The 12,664-nt window shown below is 44.4% G+C and overlaps 51 non-coding genes and 3 pseudogenes across 51 annotated transcripts; all 54 read left to right on the forward strand.

Moving 5' to 3' along the window:
- The first annotated feature begins 82 nt into the window (after nucleotides 1-82).
- On the forward strand, nucleotides 83-201 carry LOC144404570 (5S ribosomal RNA). Its single transcript, XR_013466511.1, has one exon. It is a non-coding gene; the product is annotated as a 5S ribosomal RNA (ribosomal RNA).
- A 117-nt stretch (nucleotides 202-318) lies between these two features.
- Nucleotides 319-437, forward strand: LOC144399542 (5S ribosomal RNA). The gene has a single exon (XR_013461688.1). It is a non-coding gene; the product is annotated as a 5S ribosomal RNA (ribosomal RNA).
- Nucleotides 438-553: 116 nt separating this feature from the next.
- LOC144397710 (5S ribosomal RNA) lies at nucleotides 554-672 on the forward strand. Its single transcript, XR_013459857.1, has one exon. It is a non-coding gene; the product is annotated as a 5S ribosomal RNA (ribosomal RNA).
- A 116-nt stretch (nucleotides 673-788) lies between these two features.
- Nucleotides 789-907, forward strand: LOC144398204 (5S ribosomal RNA). The gene has a single exon (XR_013460351.1). It is a non-coding gene; the product is annotated as a 5S ribosomal RNA (ribosomal RNA).
- A 117-nt stretch (nucleotides 908-1,024) lies between these two features.
- Nucleotides 1,025-1,143, forward strand: LOC144397591 (5S ribosomal RNA). Its single transcript, XR_013459737.1, has one exon. It is a non-coding gene; the product is annotated as a 5S ribosomal RNA (ribosomal RNA).
- A 116-nt stretch (nucleotides 1,144-1,259) lies between these two features.
- On the forward strand, nucleotides 1,260-1,378 carry LOC144399096 (5S ribosomal RNA). Its single transcript, XR_013461241.1, has one exon. It is a non-coding gene; the product is annotated as a 5S ribosomal RNA (ribosomal RNA).
- A 116-nt stretch (nucleotides 1,379-1,494) lies between these two features.
- On the forward strand, nucleotides 1,495-1,613 carry LOC144396836 (5S ribosomal RNA). The gene has a single exon (XR_013458982.1). It is a non-coding gene; the product is annotated as a 5S ribosomal RNA (ribosomal RNA).
- A 116-nt stretch (nucleotides 1,614-1,729) lies between these two features.
- On the forward strand, nucleotides 1,730-1,848 carry LOC144404571 (5S ribosomal RNA). The gene has a single exon (XR_013466512.1). It is a non-coding gene; the product is annotated as a 5S ribosomal RNA (ribosomal RNA).
- Nucleotides 1,849-1,965: 117 nt separating this feature from the next.
- Nucleotides 1,966-2,084, forward strand: LOC144396837 (5S ribosomal RNA). Its single transcript, XR_013458983.1, has one exon. It is a non-coding gene; the product is annotated as a 5S ribosomal RNA (ribosomal RNA).
- Nucleotides 2,085-2,200: 116 nt separating this feature from the next.
- LOC144399973 (5S ribosomal RNA) lies at nucleotides 2,201-2,309 on the forward strand (annotated as a pseudogene).
- Nucleotides 2,310-2,426: 117 nt separating this feature from the next.
- Nucleotides 2,427-2,545, forward strand: LOC144397438 (5S ribosomal RNA). The gene has a single exon (XR_013459584.1). It is a non-coding gene; the product is annotated as a 5S ribosomal RNA (ribosomal RNA).
- A 116-nt stretch (nucleotides 2,546-2,661) lies between these two features.
- On the forward strand, nucleotides 2,662-2,780 carry LOC144398965 (5S ribosomal RNA). The gene has a single exon (XR_013461111.1). It is a non-coding gene; the product is annotated as a 5S ribosomal RNA (ribosomal RNA).
- A 116-nt stretch (nucleotides 2,781-2,896) lies between these two features.
- LOC144404572 (5S ribosomal RNA) lies at nucleotides 2,897-3,015 on the forward strand. Its single transcript, XR_013466513.1, has one exon. It is a non-coding gene; the product is annotated as a 5S ribosomal RNA (ribosomal RNA).
- A 117-nt stretch (nucleotides 3,016-3,132) lies between these two features.
- On the forward strand, nucleotides 3,133-3,251 carry LOC144396838 (5S ribosomal RNA). The gene has a single exon (XR_013458984.1). It is a non-coding gene; the product is annotated as a 5S ribosomal RNA (ribosomal RNA).
- A 116-nt stretch (nucleotides 3,252-3,367) lies between these two features.
- LOC144399097 (5S ribosomal RNA) lies at nucleotides 3,368-3,486 on the forward strand. The gene has a single exon (XR_013461242.1). It is a non-coding gene; the product is annotated as a 5S ribosomal RNA (ribosomal RNA).
- A 116-nt stretch (nucleotides 3,487-3,602) lies between these two features.
- Nucleotides 3,603-3,721, forward strand: LOC144397712 (5S ribosomal RNA). The gene has a single exon (XR_013459859.1). It is a non-coding gene; the product is annotated as a 5S ribosomal RNA (ribosomal RNA).
- Nucleotides 3,722-3,838: 117 nt separating this feature from the next.
- Nucleotides 3,839-3,957, forward strand: LOC144396839 (5S ribosomal RNA). Its single transcript, XR_013458985.1, has one exon. It is a non-coding gene; the product is annotated as a 5S ribosomal RNA (ribosomal RNA).
- A 116-nt stretch (nucleotides 3,958-4,073) lies between these two features.
- Nucleotides 4,074-4,192, forward strand: LOC144390246 (5S ribosomal RNA). The gene has a single exon (XR_013454321.1). It is a non-coding gene; the product is annotated as a 5S ribosomal RNA (ribosomal RNA).
- A 116-nt stretch (nucleotides 4,193-4,308) lies between these two features.
- LOC144398205 (5S ribosomal RNA) lies at nucleotides 4,309-4,427 on the forward strand. The gene has a single exon (XR_013460352.1). It is a non-coding gene; the product is annotated as a 5S ribosomal RNA (ribosomal RNA).
- A 117-nt stretch (nucleotides 4,428-4,544) lies between these two features.
- LOC144397592 (5S ribosomal RNA) lies at nucleotides 4,545-4,663 on the forward strand. The gene has a single exon (XR_013459738.1). It is a non-coding gene; the product is annotated as a 5S ribosomal RNA (ribosomal RNA).
- A 116-nt stretch (nucleotides 4,664-4,779) lies between these two features.
- Nucleotides 4,780-4,898, forward strand: LOC144399098 (5S ribosomal RNA). The gene has a single exon (XR_013461243.1). It is a non-coding gene; the product is annotated as a 5S ribosomal RNA (ribosomal RNA).
- A 116-nt stretch (nucleotides 4,899-5,014) lies between these two features.
- Nucleotides 5,015-5,133, forward strand: LOC144396840 (5S ribosomal RNA). Its single transcript, XR_013458986.1, has one exon. It is a non-coding gene; the product is annotated as a 5S ribosomal RNA (ribosomal RNA).
- Nucleotides 5,134-5,249: 116 nt separating this feature from the next.
- On the forward strand, nucleotides 5,250-5,368 carry LOC144396841 (5S ribosomal RNA). The gene has a single exon (XR_013458987.1). It is a non-coding gene; the product is annotated as a 5S ribosomal RNA (ribosomal RNA).
- A 116-nt stretch (nucleotides 5,369-5,484) lies between these two features.
- Nucleotides 5,485-5,593, forward strand: LOC144399851 (5S ribosomal RNA; annotated as a pseudogene).
- A 117-nt stretch (nucleotides 5,594-5,710) lies between these two features.
- Nucleotides 5,711-5,829, forward strand: LOC144397593 (5S ribosomal RNA). Its single transcript, XR_013459739.1, has one exon. It is a non-coding gene; the product is annotated as a 5S ribosomal RNA (ribosomal RNA).
- Nucleotides 5,830-5,945: 116 nt separating this feature from the next.
- On the forward strand, nucleotides 5,946-6,064 carry LOC144398810 (5S ribosomal RNA). Its single transcript, XR_013460957.1, has one exon. It is a non-coding gene; the product is annotated as a 5S ribosomal RNA (ribosomal RNA).
- A 117-nt stretch (nucleotides 6,065-6,181) lies between these two features.
- LOC144396843 (5S ribosomal RNA) lies at nucleotides 6,182-6,300 on the forward strand. Its single transcript, XR_013458989.1, has one exon. It is a non-coding gene; the product is annotated as a 5S ribosomal RNA (ribosomal RNA).
- A 116-nt stretch (nucleotides 6,301-6,416) lies between these two features.
- LOC144399516 (5S ribosomal RNA) lies at nucleotides 6,417-6,535 on the forward strand. The gene has a single exon (XR_013461662.1). It is a non-coding gene; the product is annotated as a 5S ribosomal RNA (ribosomal RNA).
- Nucleotides 6,536-6,652: 117 nt separating this feature from the next.
- LOC144397713 (5S ribosomal RNA) lies at nucleotides 6,653-6,771 on the forward strand. The gene has a single exon (XR_013459860.1). It is a non-coding gene; the product is annotated as a 5S ribosomal RNA (ribosomal RNA).
- A 116-nt stretch (nucleotides 6,772-6,887) lies between these two features.
- Nucleotides 6,888-7,006, forward strand: LOC144398926 (5S ribosomal RNA). The gene has a single exon (XR_013461073.1). It is a non-coding gene; the product is annotated as a 5S ribosomal RNA (ribosomal RNA).
- A 117-nt stretch (nucleotides 7,007-7,123) lies between these two features.
- Nucleotides 7,124-7,242, forward strand: LOC144397439 (5S ribosomal RNA). The gene has a single exon (XR_013459585.1). It is a non-coding gene; the product is annotated as a 5S ribosomal RNA (ribosomal RNA).
- Nucleotides 7,243-7,358: 116 nt separating this feature from the next.
- LOC144399099 (5S ribosomal RNA) lies at nucleotides 7,359-7,477 on the forward strand. Its single transcript, XR_013461244.1, has one exon. It is a non-coding gene; the product is annotated as a 5S ribosomal RNA (ribosomal RNA).
- Nucleotides 7,478-7,593: 116 nt separating this feature from the next.
- LOC144390251 (5S ribosomal RNA) lies at nucleotides 7,594-7,712 on the forward strand. Its single transcript, XR_013454322.1, has one exon. It is a non-coding gene; the product is annotated as a 5S ribosomal RNA (ribosomal RNA).
- A 116-nt stretch (nucleotides 7,713-7,828) lies between these two features.
- Nucleotides 7,829-7,947, forward strand: LOC144398206 (5S ribosomal RNA). The gene has a single exon (XR_013460353.1). It is a non-coding gene; the product is annotated as a 5S ribosomal RNA (ribosomal RNA).
- A 117-nt stretch (nucleotides 7,948-8,064) lies between these two features.
- LOC144397594 (5S ribosomal RNA) lies at nucleotides 8,065-8,183 on the forward strand. Its single transcript, XR_013459740.1, has one exon. It is a non-coding gene; the product is annotated as a 5S ribosomal RNA (ribosomal RNA).
- A 116-nt stretch (nucleotides 8,184-8,299) lies between these two features.
- On the forward strand, nucleotides 8,300-8,418 carry LOC144396844 (5S ribosomal RNA). Its single transcript, XR_013458990.1, has one exon. It is a non-coding gene; the product is annotated as a 5S ribosomal RNA (ribosomal RNA).
- Nucleotides 8,419-8,534: 116 nt separating this feature from the next.
- Nucleotides 8,535-8,653, forward strand: LOC144404573 (5S ribosomal RNA). Its single transcript, XR_013466514.1, has one exon. It is a non-coding gene; the product is annotated as a 5S ribosomal RNA (ribosomal RNA).
- A 117-nt stretch (nucleotides 8,654-8,770) lies between these two features.
- On the forward strand, nucleotides 8,771-8,889 carry LOC144396845 (5S ribosomal RNA). Its single transcript, XR_013458991.1, has one exon. It is a non-coding gene; the product is annotated as a 5S ribosomal RNA (ribosomal RNA).
- Nucleotides 8,890-9,005: 116 nt separating this feature from the next.
- Nucleotides 9,006-9,114, forward strand: LOC144399852 (5S ribosomal RNA; annotated as a pseudogene).
- A 117-nt stretch (nucleotides 9,115-9,231) lies between these two features.
- Nucleotides 9,232-9,350, forward strand: LOC144396846 (5S ribosomal RNA). The gene has a single exon (XR_013458992.1). It is a non-coding gene; the product is annotated as a 5S ribosomal RNA (ribosomal RNA).
- Nucleotides 9,351-9,466: 116 nt separating this feature from the next.
- On the forward strand, nucleotides 9,467-9,585 carry LOC144399517 (5S ribosomal RNA). The gene has a single exon (XR_013461663.1). It is a non-coding gene; the product is annotated as a 5S ribosomal RNA (ribosomal RNA).
- Nucleotides 9,586-9,702: 117 nt separating this feature from the next.
- LOC144397595 (5S ribosomal RNA) lies at nucleotides 9,703-9,821 on the forward strand. Its single transcript, XR_013459741.1, has one exon. It is a non-coding gene; the product is annotated as a 5S ribosomal RNA (ribosomal RNA).
- Nucleotides 9,822-9,937: 116 nt separating this feature from the next.
- LOC144398812 (5S ribosomal RNA) lies at nucleotides 9,938-10,056 on the forward strand. The gene has a single exon (XR_013460959.1). It is a non-coding gene; the product is annotated as a 5S ribosomal RNA (ribosomal RNA).
- Nucleotides 10,057-10,173: 117 nt separating this feature from the next.
- On the forward strand, nucleotides 10,174-10,292 carry LOC144396847 (5S ribosomal RNA). The gene has a single exon (XR_013458993.1). It is a non-coding gene; the product is annotated as a 5S ribosomal RNA (ribosomal RNA).
- Nucleotides 10,293-10,408: 116 nt separating this feature from the next.
- LOC144399518 (5S ribosomal RNA) lies at nucleotides 10,409-10,527 on the forward strand. The gene has a single exon (XR_013461664.1). It is a non-coding gene; the product is annotated as a 5S ribosomal RNA (ribosomal RNA).
- Nucleotides 10,528-10,644: 117 nt separating this feature from the next.
- On the forward strand, nucleotides 10,645-10,763 carry LOC144397714 (5S ribosomal RNA). Its single transcript, XR_013459861.1, has one exon. It is a non-coding gene; the product is annotated as a 5S ribosomal RNA (ribosomal RNA).
- A 116-nt stretch (nucleotides 10,764-10,879) lies between these two features.
- Nucleotides 10,880-10,998, forward strand: LOC144398927 (5S ribosomal RNA). Its single transcript, XR_013461074.1, has one exon. It is a non-coding gene; the product is annotated as a 5S ribosomal RNA (ribosomal RNA).
- Nucleotides 10,999-11,115: 117 nt separating this feature from the next.
- On the forward strand, nucleotides 11,116-11,234 carry LOC144397440 (5S ribosomal RNA). The gene has a single exon (XR_013459586.1). It is a non-coding gene; the product is annotated as a 5S ribosomal RNA (ribosomal RNA).
- Nucleotides 11,235-11,350: 116 nt separating this feature from the next.
- Nucleotides 11,351-11,469, forward strand: LOC144399100 (5S ribosomal RNA). The gene has a single exon (XR_013461245.1). It is a non-coding gene; the product is annotated as a 5S ribosomal RNA (ribosomal RNA).
- Nucleotides 11,470-11,585: 116 nt separating this feature from the next.
- LOC144390256 (5S ribosomal RNA) lies at nucleotides 11,586-11,704 on the forward strand. The gene has a single exon (XR_013454323.1). It is a non-coding gene; the product is annotated as a 5S ribosomal RNA (ribosomal RNA).
- Nucleotides 11,705-11,820: 116 nt separating this feature from the next.
- On the forward strand, nucleotides 11,821-11,939 carry LOC144398207 (5S ribosomal RNA). The gene has a single exon (XR_013460354.1). It is a non-coding gene; the product is annotated as a 5S ribosomal RNA (ribosomal RNA).
- A 117-nt stretch (nucleotides 11,940-12,056) lies between these two features.
- LOC144397596 (5S ribosomal RNA) lies at nucleotides 12,057-12,175 on the forward strand. The gene has a single exon (XR_013459742.1). It is a non-coding gene; the product is annotated as a 5S ribosomal RNA (ribosomal RNA).
- Nucleotides 12,176-12,291: 116 nt separating this feature from the next.
- LOC144396848 (5S ribosomal RNA) lies at nucleotides 12,292-12,410 on the forward strand. The gene has a single exon (XR_013458994.1). It is a non-coding gene; the product is annotated as a 5S ribosomal RNA (ribosomal RNA).
- Nucleotides 12,411-12,526: 116 nt separating this feature from the next.
- Nucleotides 12,527-12,645, forward strand: LOC144404574 (5S ribosomal RNA). Its single transcript, XR_013466515.1, has one exon. It is a non-coding gene; the product is annotated as a 5S ribosomal RNA (ribosomal RNA).
- Nucleotides 12,646-12,664: the final 19 nt, after the last annotated feature.

The following is a 12,664-nucleotide window of genomic DNA, read 5'->3' on the forward strand; positions in this document are numbered from 1 at the left end:
ACTTAGAAAGTGACTCCATTTCATTGTCAAAACTCCAAAACCTTTGACACATTTTAAAAGATTAGGTAGAGGACATACAGTTGCTTACGGCCATACCTCTCTGGCTCCGCCTGATCTCGTCTGATCTCAGAAGCTAAGCAGAGTAGGGCCTGGTTAGTACTTGGATGGAAGACCGCCTGGGAATCCCAGGTGCCGTAAGCTTTTTCATTTCTCTCTCTGGAAGAAATCGAGAAGGCCTTAGAAAGTGACTCCTTTTTCATTATCTAAACTCCAAAACCTTTGACACATTTTAAAATATTAGGAAGAGGACATACAGTTGCTTACGGCCATACCTCTCTGGCTCTGCCTGATCTCGTCAGATCTCAGAAGCTAAGCAGAGTAGGGCCTGGTTAGTACTTGGATGGAAGACCGCCTGGGAATCCCATGTGCTGTAAGCTTTTTCATTTCGATCTGTAAAAGACACAGAGAAGGCCTTAGAAAGTGACTCCATTTCATTGTCAAAACTACAAAACCTTTGACACATTTTAAAAGATTAGGTAGAGGACATACAGTTGCTTACGGCCATACCTCTCTGGCTCCGCCTGATCTCGTCAGATCTCAGAAGCTAAGCAGAGTAGGGCCTGGTTAGTACTTGGATGGAAGCCCGCCTGGGAATCCCAGGTGCCGTAAGCTTTTTCATTTCTATCTGTAAAAGACACAGAGAAGGCCTTAGAAAGTGACTCCATTTCATTGTCAAAACTACAAAACCTTTGACACATTTTAAAAGATTAGGTAGAGGACATACAGTTGCTTACGGCCATACCTCTCTGGCTCCGCCTGATCTCGTCTGATCTCAGAAGCTAATCAGAGTAGGGCCTGGTTAGTACTTGGATGGAAGACCGCCTGGGAATCCCAGGTGCCGTAAGCTTTTTCATTTCTCTCTCTGGAAGAAATCGAGAAGGCATTAGAAAGTGACTCCTTTTTCATTATCTAAACTCCAAAACCTTTGACACATTTTAAAATATTAGGAAGAGGACATACAGTTGCTTACGGCCATACCTCTCTGGCTCTGCCTGATCTCGTCAGATCTCAGAAGCTAAGCAGAGTAGGGCCTGGTTAGTACTTGGATGGAAGACCGCCTGGGAATCCCAGGTGCTGTAAGCTTTTTCATTTCGATCTGTAAAAGACACAGAGAAGAACTTAGAAAGTGACTCCATTTCATTGTCAAAACTCCAAAACCTTTGACACATTTTAAAAGATTAGGTAGAGGACATACAGTTGCTTACGGCCATACCTCTCTGGCTCCGCCTGATCTCGTCTGATCTCAGAAGCTAAGCAGAGTAGGGCCTGGTTAGTACTTGGATGGAAGACCGCCTGGGAATCCCATGTGCTGTAAGCTTTTTCATTTCGATCTGTAAAAGACACAGAGAAGGCCTTAGAAAGTGACTCCATTTCATTGTCAAAACTACAAAACCTTTGACACATTTTAAAAGATTAGGAAGAGGACATACAGTTGCTTACGGCCATACCTCTCTGGCTCCGCCTGATCTCGTCTGATCTCAGAAGCTAAGCAGAGTAGGGCCTGGTTAGTACTTGGATGGAAGACCGCCTGGGAATCCCAGGTGCTGTAAGCTTTTTCATTTCGATCTGTAAAAGACACAGAGAAGAACTTAGAAAGTGACTCCATTTCATTGTCAAAACTCCAAAACCTTTGACACATTTTAAAAGATTAGGTAGAGGACATACAGTTGCTTACGGCCATACCTCTCTGGCTCCGCCTGATCTCGTCTGATCTCAGAAGCTAAGCAGAGTAGGGCCTGGTTAGTACTTGGATGGAAGACCGCCTGGGAATCCCAGGTGCCGTAAGCTTTTTCATGTCTCTCTCTGGAAGAAATCGAGAAGGCCTTAGAAAGTGACTCCTTTTTCATTATCAAAACTCCAAAACCTTTGACACATTTTAAAAGATTAGGAAGAGGACATACAGTTGCTTACGGCCATACCTCTCTGGCTCCGCCTGATCTCGTCTGATCTCAGAAGCTAAGCAGAGTAGGGCCTGGTTAGTACTTGGATGGAAGACCGCCTGGGAATCCCAGGTGCTGTAAGCTTTTTCATTTCGATCTGTAAAAGACACAGAGAAGGCCTTAGAAAGTGACTCCATTTAATTGTCAAAACTACAAAACCTTTGACACATTTTAAAAGATTAGGTAGAGGACATACAGTTGCTTACGGCCATACCTCTCTGGCTCCGCCTGATCTCAGAAGCTAAGCAGAGTAGGGCCTGGTTAGTACTTGGATGGAAGACCGCCTGGGAATCCCAAGTGCTGTAAGCTTTTTCATTTCTCTCTCTGGAAGAAATCGAGAAAGCATTAGAAAGTGACTCCTTTTTCATTATCAAAACTCCAAAACCTTTGACACATTTTAAAAGATTAGGAAGAGGACACACAGTTGCTTACGGCCATACCTCTCTGGCTCTGCCTGATCTCGTCTGATCTCAGAAGCTAAGCAGAGTAGGGCCTGGTTAGTACTTGGATGGAAGACCGCCTGGGAATCCCAGGTGCCGTAAGCTTTTTCATTTCGATCTGTAAAAGACACAGAGAAGAACTTAGAAAGTGACTCCATTTCATTGTCAAAACTCCAAAACCTTTGACACATTTTAAAAGATTAGGTAGAGGACATACAGTTGCTTACGGCCATACCTCTCTGGCTCTGCCTGATCTCGTCTGATCTCAGAAGCTAAGCAGAGTAGGGCCTGGTTAGTACTTGGATGGAAGCCCGCCTGGGAATCCCAGGTGCCGTAAGCTTTTTCATTTCTATCTGTAAAAGACACAGAGAAGGCCTTAGAAAGTGACTCCATTTCATTGTCAAAACTACAAAACCTTTGACACATTTTAAAAGATTAGGTAGAGGACATACAGTTGCTTACGGCCATACCTCTCTGGCTCCGCCTGATCTCGTCTGATCTCAGAAGCTAAGCAGAGTAGGGCCTGGTTAGTACTTGGATGGAAGACCGCCTGGGAATCCCAGGTGCCGTAAGCTTTTTCATTTCTCTCTCTGGAAGAAATCGAGAAGGCATTAGAAAGTGACTCCTTTTTCATTATCTAAACTCCAAAACCTTTGACACATTTTAAAATATTAGGAAGAGGACATACAGTTGCTTACGGCCATACCTCTCTGGCTCCGCCTGATCTCGTCTGATCTCAGAAGCTAAGCAGAGTAGGGCCTGGTTAGTACTTGGATGGAAGACCGCCTGGGAATCCCAGGTGCTGTAAGCTTTTTCATTTCGATCTGTAAAAGACACAGAGAAGGCCTTAGAAAGTGACTCCATTTAATTGTCAAAACTACAAAACCTTTGACACATTTTAAAAGATTAGGTAGAGGACATACAGTTGCTTACGGCCATACCTCTCTGGCTCCGCCTGATCTCGTCTGATCTCAGAAGCTAAGCAGAGTAGGGCCTGGTTAGTACTTGGATGGAAGACCGCCTGGGAATCCCATGTGCTGTAAGCTTTTTCATTTCTATCTGTAAAAGACACAGAGAACGCCTTAGAAAGTGACTCCATTTCATTGTCAAAACTACAAAACCTTTGACACATTTTAAAAGATTAGGTAGAGGACATACAGTTGCTTACGGCCATACCTCTCTGGCTCCGCCTGATCTCGTCAGATCTCAGAAGCTAAGCAGAGTAGGGCCTGGTTAGTACTTGGATGGAAGCCCGCCTGGGAATCCCAGGTGCCGTAAGCTTTTTCATTTCTCTCTCTGGAAGAAATCGAGAAGGCATTAGAAAGTGACTCCTTTTTCATTATCTAAACTCCAAAACCTTTGACACATTTTAAAATATTAGGAAGAGGACATACAGTTGCTTACGGCCATACCTCTCTGGCTCCGCCTGATCTCGTCTGATCTCAGAAGCTAAGCAGAGTAGGGCCTGGTTAGTACTTGGATGGAAGACCGCCTGGGAATCCCAGGTGCTGTAAGCTTTTTCATTTCGATCTGTAAAAGACACAGAGAAGAACTTAGAAAGTGACTCCATTTCATTGTCAAAACTCCAAAACCTTTGACACATTTTAAAAGATTAGGTAGAGGACATACAGTTGCTTACGGCCATACCTCTCTGGCTCCGCCTGATCTCGTCAGATCTCAGAAGCTAAGCAGAGTAGGGCCTGGTTAGTACTTGGATGGAAGACCGCCTGGGAATCCCAGGTGCTGTAAGCTTTTTCATTTCTATCTGTAAAAGACACAGAGAAGGCCTTAGAAAGTGACTCCATTTCATTGTCAAAACTACAAAACCTTTGACACATTTTAAAAGATTAGGTAGAGGACATACAGTTGCTTACGGCCATACCTCTCTGGCTCCGCCTGATCTCGTCTGATCTCAGAAGCTAATCAGAGTAGGGCCTGGTTAGTACTTGGATGGAAGACCGCCTGGGAATCCCAGGTGCCGTAAGCTTTTTCATTTCTCTCTCTGGAAGAAATCGAGAAGGCATTAGAAAGTGACTCCTTTTTCATTATCTAAACTCCAAAACCTTTGACACATTTTAAAATATTAGGAAGAGGACATACAGTTGCTTACGGCCATACCTCTCTGGCTCTGCCTGATCTCGTCAGATCTCAGAAGCTAAGCAGAGTAGGGCCTGGTTAGTACTTGGATGGAAGACCGCCTGGGAATCCCAGGTGCTGTAAGCTTTTTCATTTCGATCTGTAAAAGACACAGAGAAGAACTTAGAAAGTGACTCCATTTCATTGTCAAAACTCCAAAACCTTTGACACATTTTAAAAGATTAGGTAGAGGACATACAGTTGCTTACGGCCATACCTCTCTGGCTCCGCCTGATCTCGTCTGATCTCAGAAGCTAAGCAGAGTAGGGCCTGGTTAGTACTTGGATGGAAGACCGCCTGGGAATCCCATGTGCTGTAAGCTTTTTCATTTCGATCTGTAAAAGACACAGAGAAGGCCTTAGAAAGTGACTCCATTTCATTGTCAAAACTACAAAACCTTTGACACATTTTAAAAGATTAGGAAGAGGACATACAGTTGCTTACGGCCATACCTCTCTGGCTCCGCCTGATCTCGTCTGATCTCAGAAGCTAAGCAGAGTAGGGCCTGGTTAGTACTTGGATGGAAGACCGCCTGGGAATCCCAGGTGCTGTAAGCTTTTTCATTTCGATCTGTAAAAGACACAGAGAAGAACTTAGAAAGTGACTCCATTTCATTGTCAAAACTCCAAAACCTTTGACACATTTTAAAAGATTAGGTAGAGGACATACAGTTGCTTACGGCCATACCTCTCTGGCTCCGCCTGATCTCGTCTGATCTCAGAAGCTAAGCAGAGTAGGGCCTGGTTAGTACTTGGATGGAAGACCGCCTGGGAATCCCAGGTGCTGTAAGCTTTTTCATTTCGATCTGTAAAAGACACAGAGAAGGCCTTAGAAAGTGACTCCATTTAATTGTCAAAACTACAAAACCTTTGACACATTTTAAAAGATTAGGTAGAGGACATACAGTTGCTTACGGCCATACCTCTCTGGCTCCGCCTGATCTCAGAAGCTAAGCAGAGTAGGGCCTGGTTAGTACTTGGATGGAAGACCGCCTGGGAATCCCAGGTGCCGTAAGCTTTTTCATTTCTCTCTCTGGAAGAAATCGAGAAGGCATTAGAAAGTGACTCCTTTTTCATTATCTAAACTCCAAAACCTTTGACACATTTTAAAATATTAGGAAGAGGACATACAGTTGCTTACGGCCATACCTCTCTGGCTCTGCCTGATCTCGTCAGATCTCAGAAGCTAAGCAGAGTAGGGCCTGGTTAGTACTTGGATGGAAGACCGCCTGGGAATCCCAGGTGCTGTAAGCTTTTTCATTTCGATCTGTAAAAGACACAGAGAAGAACTTAGAAAGTGACTCCATTTCATTGTCAAAACTCCAAAACCTTTGACACATTTTAAAAGATTAGGTAGAGGACATACAGTTGCTTACGGCCATACCTCTCTGGCTCCGCCTGATCTCGTCTGATCTCAGAAGCTAAGCAGAGTAGGGCCTGGTTATTACTTGGATGGAAGACCGCCTGGGAATCCCAGGTGCCGTAAGCTTTTTCATTTCTCTCTCTGGAAGAAATCGAGAAGGCCTTAGAAAGTGACTCCTTTTTCATTATCAAAACTCCAAAACCTTTGACACATTTTAAAAGATTAGGAAGAGGACATATATTTGCTTACGGCCATACCTCTCTGGCTCCGCCTGATCTCGTCTGATCTCAGAAGCTAAGCAGAGTAGGGCCTGGTTAGTACTTGGATGGAAGACCGCCTGGGAATCCCAGGTGCTGTAAGCTTTTTCATTTCGATCTGTAAAAGACACAGAGAAGGCCTTAGAAAGTGACTCCATTTAATTGTCAAAACTACAAAACCTTTGACACATTTTAAAAGATTAGGTAGAGGACGTACAGTCGCTTACGGCCATACCTCTCTGGCTCCGCCTGATCTCGTCAGATCTCATAAGCTAAGCAGAGTAGGGCCTGGTTAGTACTTGGATGGAAGCCCGCCTGGGAATCCCAGGTGCCGTAAGCTTTTTCATTTCTCTCTCTGGAAGAAATCGAGAAGACATTAGAAAGTGACTCCTTTTTCATTATCAAAACTCCAAAACCTTTGACACATTTTAAAAGATTAGGAAGAGGACATACAGTTGCTTACGGCCATACCTCTCTGGCTCCGCCTGATCTCGTCAGATCTCAGAAGCTAAGCAGAGTAGGGCCTGGTTAGTACTTGGATGGAAGCCCGCCTGGGAATCCCAGGTGCCGTAAGCTTTTTCATTTCTATCTGTAAAAGACACAGAGAAGGCCTTAGAAAGTGACTCCATTTAATTGTCAAAACTACAAAACCTTTGACACATTTTAAAAGATTAGGTAGAGGACATACAGTTGCTTACGGCCATACCTCTCTGGCTCCGCCTGATCTCGTCAGATCTCAGAAGCTAAGCAGAGTAGGGCCTGGTTAGTACTTGGATGGAAGACCGCCTGGGAATCCCAAGTGCTGTAAGCTTTTTCATTTCTCTCTCTGGAAGAAATCGAGAAAGCATTAGAAAGTGACTCCTTTTTCATTATCAAAACTCCAAAACCTTTGACACATTTTAAAAGATTAGGAAGAGGACACACAGTTGCTTACGGCCATACCTCTCTGGCTCTGCCTGATCTCGTCTGATCTCAGAAGCTAAGCAGAGTAGGGCCTGGTTAGTACTTGGATGGAAGACCGCCTGGGAATCCCAGGTGCCGTAAGCTTTTTCATTTCTATCTGTAAAAGACACAGAGAAGGCCTTAGAAAGTGACTCCATTTCATTGTCAAAACTACAAAACCTTTGACACATTTTAAAAGATTAGGTAGAGGACATACAGTTGCTTACGGCCATACCTCTCTGGCTCCGCCTGATCTCGTCTGATCTCAGAAGCTAAGCAGAGTAGGGCCTGGTTAGTACTTGGATGGAAGACCGCCTGGGAATCCCATGTGCTGTAAGCTTTTTCATTTCTATCTGTAAAAGACACAGAGAACGCCTTAGAAAGTGACTCCATTTCATTGTCAAAACTACAAAACCTTTGACACATTTTAAAAGATTAGGTAGAGGACATACAGTTGCTTACGGCCATACCTCTCTGGCTCCGCCTGATCTCGTCAGATCTCAGAAGCTAAGCAGAGTAGGGCCTGGTTAGTACTTGGATGGAAGACCGCCTGGGAATCCCAGGTGCTGTAAGCTTTTTCATTTCTATCTGTAAAAGACACAGAGAAGGCCTTAGAAAGTGACTCCATTTCATTGTCAAAACTACAAAACCTTTGACACATTTTAAAAGATTAGGTAGAGGACATACAGTTGCTTACGGCCATACCTCTCTGGCTCCGCCTGATCTCGTCTGATCTCAGAAGCTAATCAGAGTAGGGCCTGGTTAGTACTTGGATGGAAGACCGCCTGGGAATCCCAGGTGCCGTAAGCTTTTTCATTTCTCTCTCTGGAAGAAATCGAGAAGGCATTAGAAAGTGACTCCTTTTTCATTATCTAAACTCCAAAACCTTTGACACATTTTAAAATATTAGGAAGAGGACATACAGTTGCTTACGGCCATACCTCTCTGGCTCTGCCTGATCTCGTCAGATCTCAGAAGCTAAGCAGAGTAGGGCCTGGTTAGTACTTGGATGGAAGACCGCCTGGGAATCCCAGGTGCTGTAAGCTTTTTCATTTCGATCTGTAAAAGACACAGAGAAGAACTTAGAAAGTGACTCCATTTCATTGTCAAAACTCCAAAACCTTTGACACATTTTAAAAGATTAGGTAGAGGACATACAGTTGCTTACGGCCATACCTCTCTGGCTCCGCCTGATCTCGTCTGATCTCAGAAGCTAAGCAGAGTAGGGCCTGGTTAGTACTTGGATGGAAGACCGCCTGGGAATCCCAGGTGCTGTAAGCTTTTTCATTTCGATCTGTAAAAGACACAGAGAAGAACTTAGAAAGTGACTCCATTTCATTGTCAAAACTCCAAAACCTTTGACACATTTTAAAAGATTAGGTAGAGGACATACAGTTGCTTACGGCCATACCTCTCTGGCTCCGCCTGATCTCGTCTGATCTCAGAAGCTAAGCAGAGTAGGGCCTGGTTAGTACTTGGATGGAAGACCGCCTGGGAATCCCAGGTGCCGTAAGCTTTTTCATGTCTCTCTCTGGAAGAAATCGAGAAGGCCTTAGAAAGTGACTCCTTTTTCATTATCAAAACTCCAAAACCTTTGACACATTTTAAAAGATTAGGAAGAGGACATACAGTTGCTTACGGCCATACCTCTCTGGCTCCGCCTGATCTCGTCTGATCTCAGAAGCTAAGCAGAGTAGGGCCTGGTTAGTACTTGGATGGAAGACCGCCTGGGAATCCCAGGTGCTGTAAGCTTTTTCATTTCGATCTGTAAAAGACACAGAGAAGGCCTTAGAAAGTGACTCCATTTAATTGTCAAAACTACAAAACCTTTGACACATTTTAAAAGATTAGGTAGAGGACATACAGTTGCTTACGGCCATACCTCTCTGGCTCCGCCTGATCTCAGAAGCTAAGCAGAGTAGGGCCTGGTTAGTACTTGGATGGAAGACCGCCTGGGAATCCCAGGTGCCGTAAGCTTTTTCATTTCTCTCTCTGGAAGAAATCGAGAAGGCATTAGAAAGTGACTCCTTTTTCATTATCTAAACTCCAAAACCTTTGACACATTTTAAAATATTAGGAAGAGGACATACAGTTGCTTACGGCCATACCTCTCTGGCTCCGCCTGATCTCGTCTGATCTCAGAAGCTAAGCAGAGTAGGGCCTGGTTAGTACTTGGATGGAAGACCGCCTGGGAATCCCAGGTGCTGTAAGCTTTTTCATTTCGATCTGTAAAAGACACAGAGAAGGCCTTAGAAAGTGACTCCATTTAATTGTCAAAACTACAAAACCTTTGACACATTTTAAAAGATTAGGTAGAGGACGTACAGTCGCTTACGGCCATACCTCTCTGGCTCCGCCTGATCTCGTCAGATCTCATAAGCTAAGCAGAGTAGGGCCTGGTTAGTACTTGGATGGAAGCCCGCCTGGGAATCCCAGGTGCCGTAAGCTTTTTCATTTCTCTCTCTGGAAGAAATCGAGAAGACATTAGAAAGTGACTCCTTTTTCATTATCAAAACTCCAAAACCTTTGACACATTTTAAAAGATTAGGAAGAGGACATACAGTTGCTTACGGCCATACCTCTCTGGCTCTGCCTGATCTCGTCAGATCTCAGAAGCTAAGCAGAGTAGGGCCTGGTTAGTACTTGGATGGAAGACCGCCTGGGAATCCCAGGTGCTGTAAGCTTTTTCATTTCGATCTGTAAAAGACACAGAGAAGAACTTAGAAAGTGACTCCATTTCATTGTCAAAACTCCAAAACCTTTGACACATTTTAAAAGATTAGGTAGAGGACATACAGTTGCTTACGGCCATACCTCTCTGGCTCCGCCTGATCTCGTCTGATCTCAGAAGCTAAGCAGAGTAGGGCCTGGTTATTACTTGGATGGAAGACCGCCTGGGAATCCCAGGTGCCGTAAGCTTTTTCATTTCTCTCTCTGGAAGAAATCGAGAAGGCCTTAGAAAGTGACTCCTTTTTCATTATCAAAACTCCAAAACCTTTGACACATTTTAAAAGATTAGGAAGAGGACATATATTTGCTTACGGCCATACCTCTCTGGCTCCGCCTGATCTCGTCTGATCTCAGAAGCTAAGCAGAGTAGGGCCTGGTTAGTACTTGGATGGAAGACCGCCTGGGAATCCCAGGTGCTGTAAGCTTTTTCATTTCGATCTGTAAAAGACACAGAGAAGGCCTTAGAAAGTGACTCCATTTAATTGTCAAAACTACAAAACCTTTGACACATTTTAAAAGATTAGGTAGAGGACGTACAGTCGCTTACGGCCATACCTCTCTGGCTCCGCCTGATCTCGTCAGATCTCATAAGCTAAGCAGAGTAGGGCCTGGTTAGTACTTGGATGGAAGCCCGCCTGGGAATCCCAGGTGCCGTAAGCTTTTTCATTTCTCTCTCTGGAAGAAATCGAGAAGACATTAGAAAGTGACTCCTTTTTCATTATCAAAACTCCAAAACCTTTGACACATTTTAAAAGATTAGGAAGAGGACATACAGTTGCTTACGGCCATACCTCTCTGGCTCCGCCTGATCTCGTCAGATCTCAGAAGCTAAGCAGAGTAGGGCCTGGTTAGTACTTGGATGGAAGCCCGCCTGGGAATCCCAGGTGCCGTAAGCTTTTTCATTTCTATCTGTAAAAGACACAGAGAAGGCCTTAGAAAGTGACTCCATTTAATTGTCAAAACTACAAAACCTTTGACACATTTTAAAAGATTAGGTAGAGGACATACAGTTGCTTACGGCCATACCTCTCTGGCTCCGCCTGATCTCGTCAGATCTCAGAAGCTAAGCAGAGTAGGGCCTGGTTAGTACTTGGATGGAAGACCGCCTGGGAATCCCAAGTGCTGTAAGCTTTTTCATTTCTCTCTCTGGAAGAAATCGAGAAAGCATTAGAAAGTGACTCCTTTTTCATTATCAAAACTCCAAAACCTTTGACACATTTTAAAAGATTAGGAAGAGGACACACAGTTGCTTACGGCCATACCTCTCTGGCTCTGCCTGATCTCGTCTGATCTCAGAAGCTAAGCAGAGTAGGGCCTGGTTAGTACTTGGATGGAAGACCGCCTGGGAATCCCAGGTGCCGTAAGCTTTTTCATTTCTATCTGTAAAAGACACAGAGAAGGCCTTAGAAAGTGACTCCATTTCATTGTCAAAACTACAAAACCTTTGACACATTTTAAAAGATTAGGTAGAGGACATACAGTTGCTTACGGCCATACCTCTCTGGCTCCGCCTGATCTCGTCTGATCTCAGAAGCTAAGCAGAGTAGGGCCTGGTTAGTACTTGGATGGAAGACCGCCTGGGAATCCCATGTGCTGTAAGCTTTTTCATTTCTATCTGTAAAAGACACAGAGAACGCCTTAGAAAGTGACTCCATTTCATTGTCAAAACTACAAAACCTTTGACACATTTTAAAAGATTAGGTAGAGGACATACAGTTGCTTACGGCCATACCTCTCTGGCTCCGCCTGATCTCGTCAGATCTCAGAAGCTAAGCAGAGTAGGGCCTGGTTAGTACTTGGATGGAAGACCGCCTGGGAATCCCAGGTGCTGTAAGCTTTTTCATTTCTATCTGTAAAAGACACAGAGAAGGCCTTAGAAAGTGACTCCATTTCATTGTCAAAACTACAAAACCTTTGACACATTTTAAAAGATTAGGTAGAGGACATACAGTTGCTTACGGCCATACCTCTCTGGCTCCGCCTGATCTCGTCTGATCTCAGAAGCTAATCAGAGTAGGGCCTGGTTAGTACTTGGATGGAAGACCGCCTGGGAATCCCAGGTGCCGTAAGCTTTTTCATTTCTCTCTCTGGAAGAAATCGAGAAGGCATTAGAAAGTGACTCCTTTTTCATTATCTAAACTCCAAAACCTTTGACACATTTTAAAATATTAGGAAGAGGACATACAGTTGCTTACGGCCATACCTCTCTGGCTCTGCCTGATCTCGTCAGATCTCAGAAGCTAAGCAGAGTAGGGCCTGGTTAGTACTTGGATGGAAGACCGCCTGGGAATCCCAGGTGCTGTAAGCTTTTTCATTTCGATCTGTAAAAGACACAGAGAAGAACTTAGAAAGTGACTCCATTTCATTGTCAAAACTCCAAAACCTTTGACACATTTTAAAAGATTAGGTAGAGGACATACAGTTGCTTACGGCCATACCTCTCTGGCTCCGCCTGATCTCGTCTGATCTCAGAAGCTAAGCAGAGTAGGGCCTGGTTAGTACTTGGATGGAAGACCGCCTGGGAATCCCAGGTGCTGTAAGCTTTTTCATTTCGATCTGTAAAAGACACAGAGAAGAACTTAGAAAGTGACTCCATTTCATTGTCAAAACTCCAAAACCTTTGACACATTTTAAAAGATTAGGTAGAGGACATACAGTTGCTTACGGCCATACCTCTCTGGCTCCGCCTGATCTCGTCTGATCTCAGAAGCTAAGCAGAGTAGGGCCTGGTTAGTACTTGGATGGAAGACCGCCTGGGAATCCCAGGTGCCGTAAGCTTTTTCATGTCTCTCTCTGG

The sequence above is a fragment of the Gasterosteus aculeatus genome, chromosome 2 (assembly GCF_964276395.1).
Source record: "Gasterosteus aculeatus chromosome 2, fGasAcu3.hap1.1, whole genome shotgun sequence".
NCBI classification, from domain to species: Eukaryota; Metazoa; Chordata; class Actinopteri; order Perciformes; family Gasterosteidae; genus Gasterosteus; species Gasterosteus aculeatus.